This window comes from Panulirus ornatus, chromosome 50 (genome assembly GCF_036320965.1).
Source record: "Panulirus ornatus isolate Po-2019 chromosome 50, ASM3632096v1, whole genome shotgun sequence".
Lineage (NCBI taxonomy): Eukaryota > Metazoa > Arthropoda > Malacostraca > Decapoda > Palinuridae > Panulirus > Panulirus ornatus.
This window is the reverse complement of record NC_092273.1, coordinates 25,102,699-25,117,205: the sequence shown is the minus strand read 5'-3', so window position 1 is coordinate 25,117,205 and position 14,507 is coordinate 25,102,699. Positions and strand designations below refer to the sequence as shown.

At 46.6% G+C, this 14,507-nt stretch overlaps 1 protein-coding gene across 1 annotated transcript in view; it reads left to right on the top strand.

The window, feature by feature from the left end:
- The first annotated feature begins 8,806 nt into the window (after nt 1-8,806).
- Nucleotides 8,807-14,507, top strand: part of LOC139764679 (transforming growth factor-beta-induced protein ig-h3-like) — a 35,992-nt gene continuing 30,291 nt past the window's right edge. Inside the window, 1 exon segment of the mRNA XM_071691561.1 lies at nt 8,807-9,033. The gene's annotated coding sequence lies outside the window, so the exon portion shown is untranslated.

Sequence of the window (14,507 nt, the reverse complement as noted above, 5' to 3'; positions counted from 1 at the left end):
TGTATCTTTCCCTTTTGATGCCTCTATGCCCCTGTAATTGCCTTTAGCGGCACCAAAGGGGATTTAAACTAAACCTTTAATTTGTCTTTTTATTTTTGGGTGCCACCATAAACTGTATTGGACTTTGGCACCCCAAAAGGGTCTTTTAAGTAAACCTTTAATTTGTCTCTTTCACTTTAGATGCCACTATTCCCCTATAAAGGCATTTGAAGACGCCAAAGGGAATTTAGATTAATCCTTCAATTTTCCTCGTAAGATTTTGGATGCCTCCAAGCAATTCTCTTGCCCTTTGGCATCCCCAAAGTGGCATTAAAGTAAGCTTTCCAAATGTTTCTTTCCCTTTTGATGCCTCTATGCCCCTGTAATTGCCTTTGGCGGCGCCAAAGGGGATTTAAACTAAACCTTTAATTTGTCTTTTTATTTTTGGATGCCACCATGCAACTGTATTGGACTTTGGCACCCCTAAACGGTCTTTTTAGTAAACTTTTAATTTGTCTCTTTCCCTTCAGATGCCACTATTCCCCTGTAAAAGCCTTTGAAGACGCCAAAGGGGATTTAGATTAATCCTTCACTTTTCCTCTAAATTTTTGGATGCCTCACCGCAATTCTCTTGCCCTTTGGCATCACCAAAGTGGCATTAAAGTAAGCTTTCCAAATGTTTCTTTCCCTTTTGATGCCTCTATGCCCCTGTAATTGCATTTGGCGGCGCCAAAGGGGATTTAAACTAAACCTTGAATTTGTCTTTTTATTTTTTGATGCCACCATGTAACTGTATTGGACTTTGGCACCCCCAAAGGGTCTTTTAAGTAAACTTTTAATTTGTCTCTTTCCCTTTAGATGCCATTATTCCCCTGTAAAGGCCTTTGAATACGCCAAAGGGGATTTAGATTAATCCTTCACTTTTCCTCTAAATTTTTGGATGCCTCACCGCAATTCTCTTGCCCTTTGGCATCCCCAAAGTGGCATTAAAGTAAGCTTTCCAAATGTTTCTTTCCCTTTTGATGCCTCTATGCCCCTGTAATTGCATTTGGCGGCGCCAAAGGGGATTTGAACTAAACCTTTAATTTTTCGTTTTATTATTGGATGCCACCATGCAACTGTATTGGACTTTGGCACCCCTAAACGGTCTTTTAACTAAACTTGTAATTTGTCTCTTTCCCTTCTGATGCCAGTATTCCCCTGTAAAGGCCTTTCAAGACGCCAAAGGGGATTTAGATTAATCCTTCAATTTTCCTTCAAAGATTTTGGATGCCTCCACGCAATTCCCTTGCCCTTTGGCATCCCCAAAGTAGCATTAAGGTAAGCTTTAATTTTACCCTTACCTTTAATAACCTTTAATTTGTCTGTTTATTTTTGAATGCCACCATGCAACTGTATTGGACTTTTAAATTGTCTCTCCCTTTAGATGCCAGAATTCCCCTGTAAAGGCCTTAGAAGACGCCAAAGGGGATTTAGATTAATCCTTCAATTTTCCTCTAAATTTTTGGATGCCTCACCGCAACTTTCTTGCCCTTTGACAACCCCAAAGTGGCATTAAAGTAAGCTTTCCAAATGTTTCTTTCCCTTTTGATGCCTCTATGCCCCTGTAATTGCCTTTGGCGGCGCCAAAGGGTATTTACACTAAACCTTTAATTTGTCTGTTTATTTTTGGATGCCACCATGCAACTGTATTGGACTTTGGCACCCCTAAACGGTCTTTTAAGTAAACTTTTGATTTGTCTCTTTCCCTTCAGATGCCACTATTCCCGTGTAAAGGCCTTTGAAGACGCCAAAGGGGATTTAGATTAATCCTTCAATTTTCCTCTAAATTTTTGGATGCCTCACCGCAATTCTCTTGTCCTTTGGCATCCCCAAAGTGGCATTAAAGTAAGCTTTCCAAATGTTTCTTTCCCTTTTGATGCCTCTATGCCCCTGTAATTGCCTTTGGCGGCGCCAAAGGGGATTTAAACTAAACCTTTAATTTGTCTGTTTATTTTTGGATGCCACCATGCAACTGTATTGGACTTTGGCACCCCTAAACGGTCTTTTAAGTAAACTTTTGATTTGTCTCTTTCCCTTCAGATGCCACTATTCCCGTGTAAAGGCCTTTGAAGACGCCAAAGGGGATTTAGATTAATCCTTCAATTTTCCTCTAAATTTTTGGATGCCTCACCGCAATTCTCTTGCCCTTTGGCATCCCCAAAGTGGCATTAAAGTAAGCTTTCCAAATGTTTCTTTCCCTTTTGATGCCTCTATGCCCCTGTAATTGCATTTGGCGGCGCCAAAGGGGATTTGAACTAAACCTTTAATTTTTCGTTTTATTATTGGATGCCACCATGCAACTGTATTGGACTTTGGCACCCCTAAACGGTCTTTTAACTAAACTTGTAATTTGTCTCTTTCCCTTCTGATGCCAGTATTCCCCTGTAAAGGCCTTTCAAGACGCCAAAGGGGATTTAGATTAATCCTTCAATTTTCCTTCCAAGATTTTGGATGCCTCCACGCAATTCCCTTGCCCTTTGGCATCCCCAAAGTAGCATTAAGGTAAGCTTTAATTTTACCTTTACCTTTAATAACCTTTAATTTGTCTGTTTATTTTTGAATGCCACCATGCAACTGTATTGGACTTTGGCACCTTTAAACGGTCTTTTAAGTAAACTTTTAATTTGTCTCGTTCCCTTTAGATGCCACTATTCCCCTGTAAAGGCTTTTGAAGGCGCCAAAGGGGATTTAGATTAATCATTCAATTTTCCTCTAAATTTTTTGGATGCCTCACCGCAATTCTCTTGCCCTTTGGCATCCCCAAAGTGGCATTAAAGTACGCTTTCCAAATGTTTCTTTCCCTTTTGATGTCTCTATGCCCCTGTGATTGATTTGGCGGCCCCAAAGGGGATTTAAACTAAACCTTTAATTTGTCTGTTTATTTTTGGATGCCACCATGCAACTGTATTGGACTTTGGCACCCCTAAACGGTCTTTTAAGTAAACTTTTGATTTGTCTCTTTCCCTTCAGATGCCACTATTCCCGTGTAAAGGCCTTTGAAGACGCCAAAGGGGATTTAGATTAATCCTTCAATTTTCCTCTAAATTTTTGGATGCCTCACCGCAATTCTCTTGTCCTTTGGCATCCCCAAAGTAGCATTAAAGTAAGCTTTCCAAATGTTTCTTTCCCTTTTGATGCCTCTATGCCCCTGTAATTGCCTTTGGCGGCGCCAAATGGGATTTAAACTAAAATTTTAATTTTTCTTTTTATTTTTGAATGCCACCATGCCACTGTATTGGACTTTGGCATCCCTAAACGGTCTTTGAAGTAAAATTTTAATTTGTCTCTTTCCCTTCAGATGCCACTATTCCCCTGTAAAGATCTTTGAAGACGCTAAAGGGGATTGAGATTAAGCCTTCAATTTTCCTCAAAATTTTTGGATGCCTCCACGCAATTCTGTTGCCCTATGGCATCCCCAAAGTGGCATTAAAGTAAGCTTTCCAAATGTTTCTTTCCCTTTTGATGCCTCTATGCCCCTGTAATTGCCTTTGGCGGCGCCAAAGGGGATTTAAACTAAACCTTTATTTTGTCTGTTTATTTTTGGATGCCACCATACAACTGTATTGGACTTTGGCACCTTTAAACGGTCTTTTAAGTAAACTTTTAATTTGTCTCTTTCCCTTTAGATGCCACTATTCCCCTGTAAAGGCTTTTGACGGCGCCAAAGGGGATTTAGATTAATCCTTCAATTATCCTCTAAATTTTTGGATGCCTCACCGCAATTCTCTTGCCCTTTGACATCCCCAAAGTGGCATTAAAGTAAGCTTTCCAAATGTTTCTTTCCCTTTTGATGCCTCTATGCCCCTCTAATTGCCTTTGGCCGGCACCAAATGGGATTTAAACTGAAATTATAATTTTTCTTTTTATTTTTGGATGCCACCATGCCACTGTATTGGACTTTGGCATCCCTAAACGGTCTTTGAAGTAAAATTTTAATTTGTCTCTTTCCCTTCAGATGCCACTATTCCCCTGTAAAGATCTTTGAAGACGCTAAAGGGGATTTAGATTAAGCCTTCAATTTTCCTCAAAATTTTTGGATGCCTCCACGCAATTCTGTTGCCCTCTGGCATCCCCAAAGTGGCATTAAAGTAAGCTTTCCAAATGTTTCTTTGCCTTTTTATGCCTCTATGCCCCTGTAATTGCCTTTGGTGGCGCCGAAGGGATTTAAACTAAACCTTCAATTTGTCTGCTTTTTTTCGGATGCCACCATGCAACTGTATTGGACTTTGGCACCACCAAAGGGACTTTTAAGTAAACTATTAATTTGTCTCTCTCCCTTCATATGCCACTATTCTCCTGTAAAGGCCTTTGAAGACGCCAAAGGGGATTTAGATTAATCCTTCACTTTTCCTCTAAATTTTTGGATGCCTCACCGCAATTCTCTTGCCCTTTGGCATCCCCAAAGTGGCATTAAAGTAAGCTTTCCAAATGTTTCTCTCTCTTTTGATGCCTCTATGTCCCTGTAATTGCCTTTGGTGCGCCAAAGGGGATTTAAACTAAACCTTTAATTTGTCGATTTATTTTTGTATGCCACCATGCAACTGTATTGGACTTTGGCACCCCTAAACGGTCTTTTAACTAAACTTTTAATTTGTCTGTTTCCCTTCAGATGCCAGTATTCCCCTGTAAAGGCCTTTGGAGACGCCAAAGGGGATTTAGATTAATCCTTCAATTTTCCTCAAAGATTTTGGATGCCTCCACGCAATTCCCTTGCCCTTTGGCATCCCCAAAGTAGCATTAAGGTAAGCTTTCCAAATGTTTCTTTCCCTTTTGATGCCTCTATGCCCCTGTAATTGCCTTTGGCGGCGCCAAAGGGGATTTAAACTAAACCTTTAATTTGTCTGTTTATTTTTGGATGCCACCATGCAACTGTATTGGACTTTGACACCCTTAAACGGTCTTTTAAGTAAACTTTTAAATTGTCTCTTTCCCTTCAGATGCCCGGATTCCCCTATAAAGGCCTTTGAAGACGCCAAAGGGGATTGAGATTAATCCTTCAATTTTCCTCTAAATTTTTGGATGCCTCCACGCAATTCTCTTGCCCTTTGGCATCCCCAAAGTGGCATTAAAGTAAGCTTTCCAAGTGTTTCTTTCCCTTTTGATGCCTCTATGCCCCTGTAATTGCCTTTGGCGGCGCCAAAGGGGATTTAAAGTAAACCTTTAATTTGTCTTTTTATTTTTGGATGCCACCATGCAACTGTATTGGACTTTGGCACCTCTAAACGGTCTTTTAACTAAACTTTTAATTTGTCTCTTTCCCTTCAGATGCCAGTGTTCCCCTGTAAAGGCCTTTGAAGACGCCAAAGCGGATTTAGATTAATCCTTCAATTTTCCTCAAAGATTTTGGATGTCTCCACGCAATTCCCTTGCCCTTTGGCATCCCCAAAGTGGCATTGAGGTAAGCTTTCCACGTGTTTCCCTTTTGATGCCTCTATGGCCCTGTAATTGCCTTTGGCGGTGCCAAAGGGGATTTAAACTAAACCTTTAATTTGTCTATTTATTTTTGGATGCCACCATGCAACTGTATTGGACTTTGGCACCCCTAAACGGTTTTTAACTAAACTTTTAATTTGTCTCTTTCCCTTCAGATGCCACTATTCCCCTGTAAAGGCCTTTGAAGACGCCAAAGGGGATTTAGATTAATCCTTCACTTTTCTTCTAAATTTTTGGATGCCACACCGCAATTGTCTTGCCCTTTGGCATCCCCAAAGTGGCAATAAAGTAAACTTTCCAAATGTTTCTATCCCTTTTGATGCCTCTATGCACCTGTAATTGCCTTTGGCGGCGCCAAAGGGGATTTAAACTAAACCTTTAATTTGTCTTTTTATTTTTTGATGCCACCATGCAACTGTATTGGACTTTGGCACCCCTAAACGGTCTTTTAACTAAACTTTTAATTTGTCTGTTTCCCTTCAGATGCCAGTATTCCCTGTAAAGGCCTTTGAAGACGCCAAAGGGGATTTAGATTAATCCTTCAATTTTTCTCAAAGATTTTGGATGCCTCCACGCAATTCCCTTGCCCTTTGGCATCCCCAGAGTAGCATTAAGGTAAGCTTTCCAAATGTTTCTTTCCCTTTTGATGCCTCTTTGTCCCTGTAATTGCCTTTGGCGGCGCCAAAGGGGATTTAAACTAAACCTTTAATTTGTCTTTTTATTTTTGGATGCCACCATGCAACTGTATTGGACTTTGACACCCCTAAACGGTCTTTTAAGTAAACTTTTCAATTGTCTCTTTCCCTTCAGATGCCCGGATTCCCCTGTAAAGGCCTTTGAAGACGCCAAAGGGGATTTAGATTAATCCTTCACTTTTCCTCTAAATTTTTGGATGCCACACCGCAATTCTCTTGCCCTTTGGCATCCCCAAAGTGGCATTAAAGTAAGCTTTCCAAATGTTTCTTTCCCTTTTGATGCCTTTATGCCCCTGTAATTGCCTTTGGCGGCGCCAAAGGGGATTTAAACTAAACCTTTAATTTGTCTTTTTATTTTTTGATGCCACCATGCAACTGTATTGGACTTTGGCACCCCTAAACGGTCTTTTAACTTAACTTTTAATTTGTCTCTTTCCCTTCAGATGCCACTATTCCCGTGTAAAGGCCTTTGAAGACTCCAAAGGGGAATTAGATTAATCCTTCAATTTTCCTCTAAGTTTTTGGATTCCGGGGGCCGCCCAGGATCGAGAGTACAGGTTCGAATCTGGTTGCGACAGTTGGTGCACAGTCAACCCAAGCTATTCATCCACTCGTAGGGGGATGGTTAGTCGATGAGGGCTTCAGTTGCCCGTGCCGTCTCACCTGAAAATAAAAGAAAAATAGGTGATGTAGCAGAGTGAGGAGGGGTGAGAGGACGTGAATAATGTATAGTGGAATCGTGAGTGTAAGGGATAGAAGTTGAGGAGGTCATATATGGACGGAAGAAAAAGAGGATTGGAGAAGACAGGATCCCTGAGGGACGCCACTGTTGTGATGAGGGAAGGGGTAAGTCTCTCCTTAAACAACCACTGCATTTGTGCCCTCCCGTGTACTGTCGATGTGAAAGTGTGCCTGCCCTGTACTGTAGCCTAGGATTGTGCCTTCCTTGTACTGTAGCCTAGGATTGTGCCTGCCTTGTAGTGTAAACTAGGATTGTGGCTGCCTTGTACTGTAGCCTAGGATTGTGTCTGCCTTGTACTGTAGCCTAGGACTGTGTCTGCCTTGTACTGTAGCCTAGGATTGTGCCTGCCTTGTACTGTATCCTAGGATTGTGTCTGCCTTGTACTGTAGCCTAGGACTGTGTCTGCCTTGTACTGTAGCCTAGAATTGTGTCTGCCTTGTACTATAGCCTAGGATTGTGTCTGCCTTGTACTGTAGCCTAGGATTGTGTCTGCCTTGTACTGTAGCTTAGCTAGTAATGCCTTCCTTTTACTGCCGCTTAGGCAATGGTGGCCTCTTTCCCCTGTCGCCTAGCACCTGGTACCCTCTGTGTCCTGCAGTCTAAGACCTGGTGCCTTCTGTGTACTGTACCTAGTAGGTAATACATTCTGTGTACTGTAGTCTAGCCATAGTGCCTTCCGTGTATTGTAGCCTAGCAAGTGAATGCCTCTCTCTCTCTCTCTCTCTCTCTCTCTCTCTCTCTCTCTCTCTCTCTCTCTCTACTGTAGCCTAGCAAGTGAATGCCTCTCTCTACTGTAGCCTGGCAATGCCTCTCTCTCTACTGTAGCCTAGCAAGTGAATACCTCTCTCGACTGTAGCCTGGCAATGCCTCTCTCTCTACTGTAGCCTAGCAAGTGAATACCTCTCTCTACTGTAGCCTAGCAAGTGAATGCCTCTCTCTACTGTAGCCTGGCAAGTGAATGCCTCTGTGTACTGTAGCCTAGCAAGTGAATACCTCTGTGTACTGTAGCCTAGCAAGTGATACCTCTCTCTACTGTAGCCTAGCAAGTGAATACCTCTCTACTGTAGCCTAGCAAGTGAATACCTCTGCGTACTGTAGCCTAGCAAGTGATACCTCTGTGTACTGTAGCCTAGCAAGTGATACCTCTCTCTACTGTAGCCTAGCAAGTGAATGCCTCTCTATTGTAGCCTAGCAAGTGATACCTCTGTGTACTGTAGCCTAGCAAGTGAAAACCTCTCTATAGTAGCCTAGCAAGTGAATGCCTCTCCCTACTGTAGCCTAGCAAGTGAATACCTCTGCGTACTGTAGCCTAGCAAGTGAATGCCTCTCTATTGTAGCCTAGCAAGTGATTACCTCTCTACTGTAGCCTAGCAAGTGAATACCTCTGTGTACTGTAGCCTAGCAAGTGATACTCTCTTTACTGTAGCCTAGCAAGTGAATGCCTCTCTATTGTGGCCTAGCAAGTGATTACCTCTGTGTACTGTAGCCTAGCAAGTGAACACCTCTGTGTACTGTAGCCTAGCAAGTGAATACCTTTGTGTAGTGTAGCCTAGCCGGTAGTGCCTTCCGCGTGTTGAAGCCTAGCAAGTGTGCTTTTCATACGCCATTATTACCTTTAGTGTATAGTAGCCTAGCCATATTGGTGCCCTTTTCGTGAACTATGTCCTAGCTAGAGGCACTTTTCGTGTACAGAGTGTTGAGATAAGCAGGTCACCAACATGACCCAGTATACCCAGAATCCACCAGGACCTGAGGTCAGAGCGGGAGATGCTGGTATGTAGCCCTCCATCCCCCTTCCCCCAACCACAGTGGCTGTGGCAACAGCAACCCGCGCTGGTGCTGGTCCTCAATGCCATGCTCAACGCCCACTGAGCCCACACTTGGGTGGAGGATGAGCCGCACCTTCTCCTTGTGCCTGGCCGCCCCACCAGGCCAAGCTCCCGGGGAGGCTGCCAGTCTGGTGGAAGCGGCCGACCAGACCACACACCGTCCGCGCAGGCGCCCCACGTCCAAGCCCTAAAACCCTCGAGAGTCCTCCATGTTTCAAACATCGTAGGCCAAAAGAGTGAACAACGCCAGCATATTTTTGTCTATTCGATCTGAATCAGTAGTGGAGAGTAGCTGGCGCCATCTTATCTCAAGGTGAGTATATCTCTGGGCATCCATCGCCTGGCTCGATCCTTATCCTTATTGGGAGCAGAAGCTCCTACGCACTCGTAGGACACCACCTCCTTCCTACCCGTAATTCACATCATATAGACTTGTTATTGGTCGATGGTGGTGACATTTACTCCCTCCTGGCTCACCGGTTCCACCGGTCCAGTTCCTTTCCTTAAATGATGTTTACCCCCTCCCTCCCACGTTCCTCCGTTCAGTTGTGCCCTCCTGGTCCGGACTTCGCTATGATTCCTAAGGACTTGTTGTTCCCTGTCCAACAGTATCGGGGTGTTTGAAAGGGTTCAGTACATAGCTATTGTATTTACCCTTGATTGTCTTTCTCGCTCCAGCCTGTTGTGGTCCCATTCTTGTCATATTCCTTTGCACCTTCTCCAGAAGTTCGAAATGTGGGTCTTCCAAATGAGAAGACTAATGTTACAATCTGTCCCAGCTTAGGTCGAATGTACATCTGAAACATCATAACCGCCTCTGTGTCCTTGTACTGGAATGCCATTTTAAACGAGAAAACTTCACGATCCTTTTAACTCGACTATATGGTGTCAGGTTTAGTATAATGTCGACTTCCATTACGGACGGCTGTTGTGGTTTACTTTTCCCAAAATGGTTCTCTCCTCCTCCTGGTCTTCTTAAACCTTCCCCATGTCCATAGAACTCATTAGCCAGAGTCCTCTATCTTGTTCATATCTCTCTGTAATCCTTCGCTGTCCCTGTTGCTTCTTACCATCTTTAGTCATATCTCTCTGCAGTAATTCGCAGTACCTGTTGCTTCCTCCCATCTATTCTGTTTTATTTATGATTATGGCATCATCAGCTAAAATATCCAAGTATGGGTTTGGCAGGTCACCTTCGTGGATCAGAGATCGGTAAAGCCCTTAACACTAAACCCTGAGGGAACCCCGTTTGTCCCCTTTTACCAGCTCGAGTACGCGAGGCTTGAGCTTCCTCATACCTCACCCCCAGTTGAAGTAGCTGCCATCCTCAGTAGCCCATCACAGACTCACCCCAGCTTTCTCATACCTCACCCCCAGTTAAAGTAGCTGCCATCCTCAGTAGCCCATCACAGACTCACCCCAGCTTCCTCATACCTCACCCCCAGTTGAAGTAGCTGCCATCCTCAGTAGCCCATCACAGACTCACCCCAGCTTTCTCATACCTCACCCCCAGTTTAAGTAGCTGCCATCCTCAGTAGCCCATCCCAGACTCACCCCAGCTTCCTCATACCTCACCCCCAGTTGAAGTAGCTGCCATCCTCAGTAGCCCATCACAGACTCACCCCAGCTTCCTCATACCTCACCCCCAGTTGAAGTAGCTGCCATCCTCAGTAGCCCATCACAGACTCACCCCAGCTTCCTCATACCTCACCCCCAGTTGAAGTAGCTGCCATCCTCAGTAGCCCATCACAGACTCACCCCAGCTTGGACGTCTAGCCTCGCAGCCTGGTCACCTGGCACAGTGTCCCCCCAAAGAATAACACAGCCCAGCAACCCATCCCCTTTCTGAGGAGGTTAAAACCCCATTCCTCCTTTGGGGGGGATGAATAGTGGAGGCGGGGGTTGTCGAAAAACAAGCTCCCATTTCCAGGCCCAAGCCTTGAGGATCGCCATCAAGAACCTGTCTCTTGTCCAGGATGTGTGTGTGTGTGTGTGTGTGTGTGTGTGTGTGTGTGTGTGTGTGTGTGTTTAGGATGGCACGCGTCAACAGACGTCATCAGCTACGGCTGTGGCAACCCACCCGTGTGAGTGCCGCGCCCCACCACATTGTCAACATTGACCTTAATAAAGCGGCTTTAGCCCAGTGCACTTATCGTCTGGTCCCCCTTATGATGGATGGGGACGACTGCTGTGTGTACTGGTGGCTGGCTGGAGCTCTGGGTGTGCGTGTGTGTTTGTGTGTGTGTGTGCATATATGCTTGAGTGTGTCTGTGTGGTAGTATACAGTATTAGCGGGTGTTAGGGTGCGTGTCCCCTTACTGCTGGAGTTTGTGTGTGGGTGTGTGCTTGTCGGAGTGCGTGGGGTATACCACACCCTAGTCGCTGTGAGTGTGGGAGGGTGTAGTGCAGCCGGGCTGCCAAACGCCCTCCCCAGTTACACCAAACTAGGCTGGTGTAGGCAGACTGTGGCCATACACAGAACCCGGCCTGAGCAGCCCCACCTCCCTCCACCGTGCCTCCAACACATCCTCCACCATCCTCCTATCCGGCTGCCCCCCCCCCCCCCTCATCACACCCTCCACCACAAACCTCCACCACATCTCCCTCACCACACCTGGACCCATCAACATAATGCCGATGGCCATGTGGCCCCAGAGCAAGCACGGGGTGGTTGGCCATGTGGCCCCCAGAGCCAACACTGTGTGGTTGGCCATGTGGCCCCCAGAGCAAGCACGGTGTGGCTGGCCATTTGGCCCCCCAGAGCAAGCACGGGGTGGTTGGCCATGTGGCCCCCAGAGCCAACACTGTGTGGTTGGCCATCTGGCCCCCAGAGCAAGCACGATGTGGCTGGCCATGTGGCCCCAGAGCAAGACCGGGGTGGTTGGCCATCTGGCCCCCAGAGCAAGCACGGTGTGGCTGGCCATGTGGCCCTCAGAGCAAGCACGGTGTGGCTGTCCATGTGGCCCTTGGATACTGGAGCCCCCAGAACCATCGCTGTCCTAATAGTGGCCACTCGTCCCGCGATACTGTGGCCCTCAAGGCCAGCCACGGTGCTGGTGACCACGTGGCCCGGACCAGCGTCACCAGGTGTCTTACTTCACCAAGGGGTGGGTGAGGGAGGGGGGCGGGGGGAGGAGGGTGGGTTGGTGCTAAGTAACGCGACCTGGTGGTGGTGGGGGGGGTGAGGGTTTATGATGTAATGTGTGTGTGTGTGTGTGTGTGTGTGTGTTAGGGGGGGGTATACTCGGAGGGCCCCCATCCCATGAACGATCTCTGATGCCAATTTTTTTTTTTTTTTTAGCCTTTCGTATGTTGTCCACATTGAGAATGTCATTACCCCTGCTTCTTACAGTCATCCACTACCCCGGTCCTGTAACCAGTCATCCACTACCCCGGTCCTGTAACCAGTCATCCACTACCCTGGTCCTGTAACCAGTCATCCACTACCCCAGCCCTGTAACCAGTCTTCCACTACCCTTGTCCTGTAACCAGTCATCCACTACCCCGGTCCTGTAACCAGTCATCCACTCCCCTGGTCCTGTAACCAGTCATCCACTCCCCTGGTCCTGTAACCAGTCATCCACTACCCTGGTCCTGTAACCAGTCATCCACTACCCCGGTCATGTAACCAGTCATCCACTCCCCTGGTTCTGTAACCAGTCATCCACTCCCCTGGTCCTGTAACCAGTCATCCATTACTGTAGTACTGTAACGTGTCATCCACTATGATACTGTGAAACTTACTTCATAACACATTTTCTAACAAGTTAAAAGAAGAGAAAATGGCCTCTGGTTGCTCGACATTTCTGTGTCAAAATCATCTAGTTTAAATCCTTGAAGGCTTGTGGCAAATCACGACTTACTCCTCTTTCTTCCACTGTGGGCTAACTCATGGCCTCAGACCTCTCACTGTAACACAGCTCACTCGGGTCTGATACCATACTTGTTGCCTTTCTCTGAATCGTAATTATTTCTTGTCGCTTTTTTCAACATGGTGGCCAAACCTGAGGCCATATCTTAGATGTGGCCTGATATATATTTGCCGGCAGACTCAATCGGTTTCCTCTATACCCTCCCGAGGTGGAGGTTTGGCAAGTCTGGTTTCCATTTTCTCCAGTTACTGTTGAGATTTTTCGTTTTCTTTGCTTCTGTGGGTAACTATAAGATTGTATAAAGATAATGACCTCTGTCTCCCTCATTGTGATCAGTGACACTGTTGAGACATTTAGTATCACTCATAACGTCTGGATTGGAATCCGATCCTTCTCGTCCGATTATTCGCGGCTCAAATCGTCCCATTACCCTATGTTGTCTCTGAGGAGTGCGTGTGTCTCACTGCAGCACCCTGGTTCTTTCTTAACTTATATAAACGACAACTTTTTTCTGATTCATCACAGTTCGTTGCAGGATTCTTGATGACCCAGCACTACAGTGCAGATGTATTCACAGTTTATCGACTACTTTTTTTTAAATGGGCCATCTATCAGTTGAAAAGTTGATACAGTTTCTTAGTAATAAGGGCAATGTCATTGATCCTTTTTACTCTCCTTCTTCCTTTGCCATCATGTATCCCTCGGGATTAAAGATTAGGTCAGCCCTAACATCTTGGTTCAGTCTAGTCTCACTACTCCAGCTGTGCCAGAGGGAGCCTGGCTCTCGTTGGGGGCCGAGTGGGATCACAAGCCCCCAACCCCCCCTAGGCCTAGTGCTTAGGCCTCTCACCACCGGCAGGCCTCCCCCTTCCCCCACCTCTCCCGCCCCTCCTGAGTTGTAGGGAGGTTTGGTCTCAAACTACCCACAGCTGGGTTAGGTTTGTTTCCCTAATTCGGTTCTTGAATTTCAGCTTTTCCCCGCTTACTTCTGGTCCATCAGGGTGTGGTGGCACGTCAGCTGACCGTATATGGTGTGGTGGCTGGTCGACCCACTGTGTATGGTATGGAGGATGATCGACCCACTGCGTGTATGGTGTGGTGGATGATCGACCCACTGTGTGTATGGTGTGGTGGATGATCGACCCACTGTGTATAGTGTGGTGGCTGATCGACCCACTGTGTATGGTGTGGTGGATGATCGACCTACTGTGTATGGTGTAGTGGATGATCGACCCACTGTGTATGGTGTGGTGGATGATCGACCCACTGTGTATGGTATGGAGGATGATCGACCCACTGTGTATGGTGTGGTGGATGATCGACCTACTGTGTATGGTGTGGTGGCTGATCGAGCCACTGTGTATGGTGTGGTGGCTGGTCGACCCACTGTGTATGGTGTGGTGGCTGATCGAGCCACTGTGTATGGTGTGGTGGCTGATCGAGCCACTGTGTATGGTGTGGTGGCTGATCGAGCCACTGTGTATGGTGTGGTGGCTGATCGAGCCACTGTGTATGGTGTGGTGGCTGACACTTCGATGGTGCTTGGTGTATGGCTGTACTCCCTCCCTCGCTGGCCGGCTGTGTGGTGGAGGTGGAGGCAAGGGTGCAGCTGGGGCGGTTGTGGCTGTGGCTCTGATGATGGCTACTGGCGCCCCACAGTCCTTGAGGGGAGTGGCTCTCGAAGAGGAGCGGAGAAAGGGTAAAGGTGACCCCATGTCACCCCGACGCCACTGGAGGTGGGGGAGAAGGAGGTCGGGTAGGAGAGGCGGACGGTATGGCTGATTCCTCCCCCAGGGTCGTCATCCTGAGCCGTCAATTACTGCATGACATGACGTCAGCTGTGAGCCAGGTGGTGGGTGGGAGGAAGCGCCCCTCTCATGACGGTGTAGGTGGGAAGGAAGTGCCCCTCTCATGA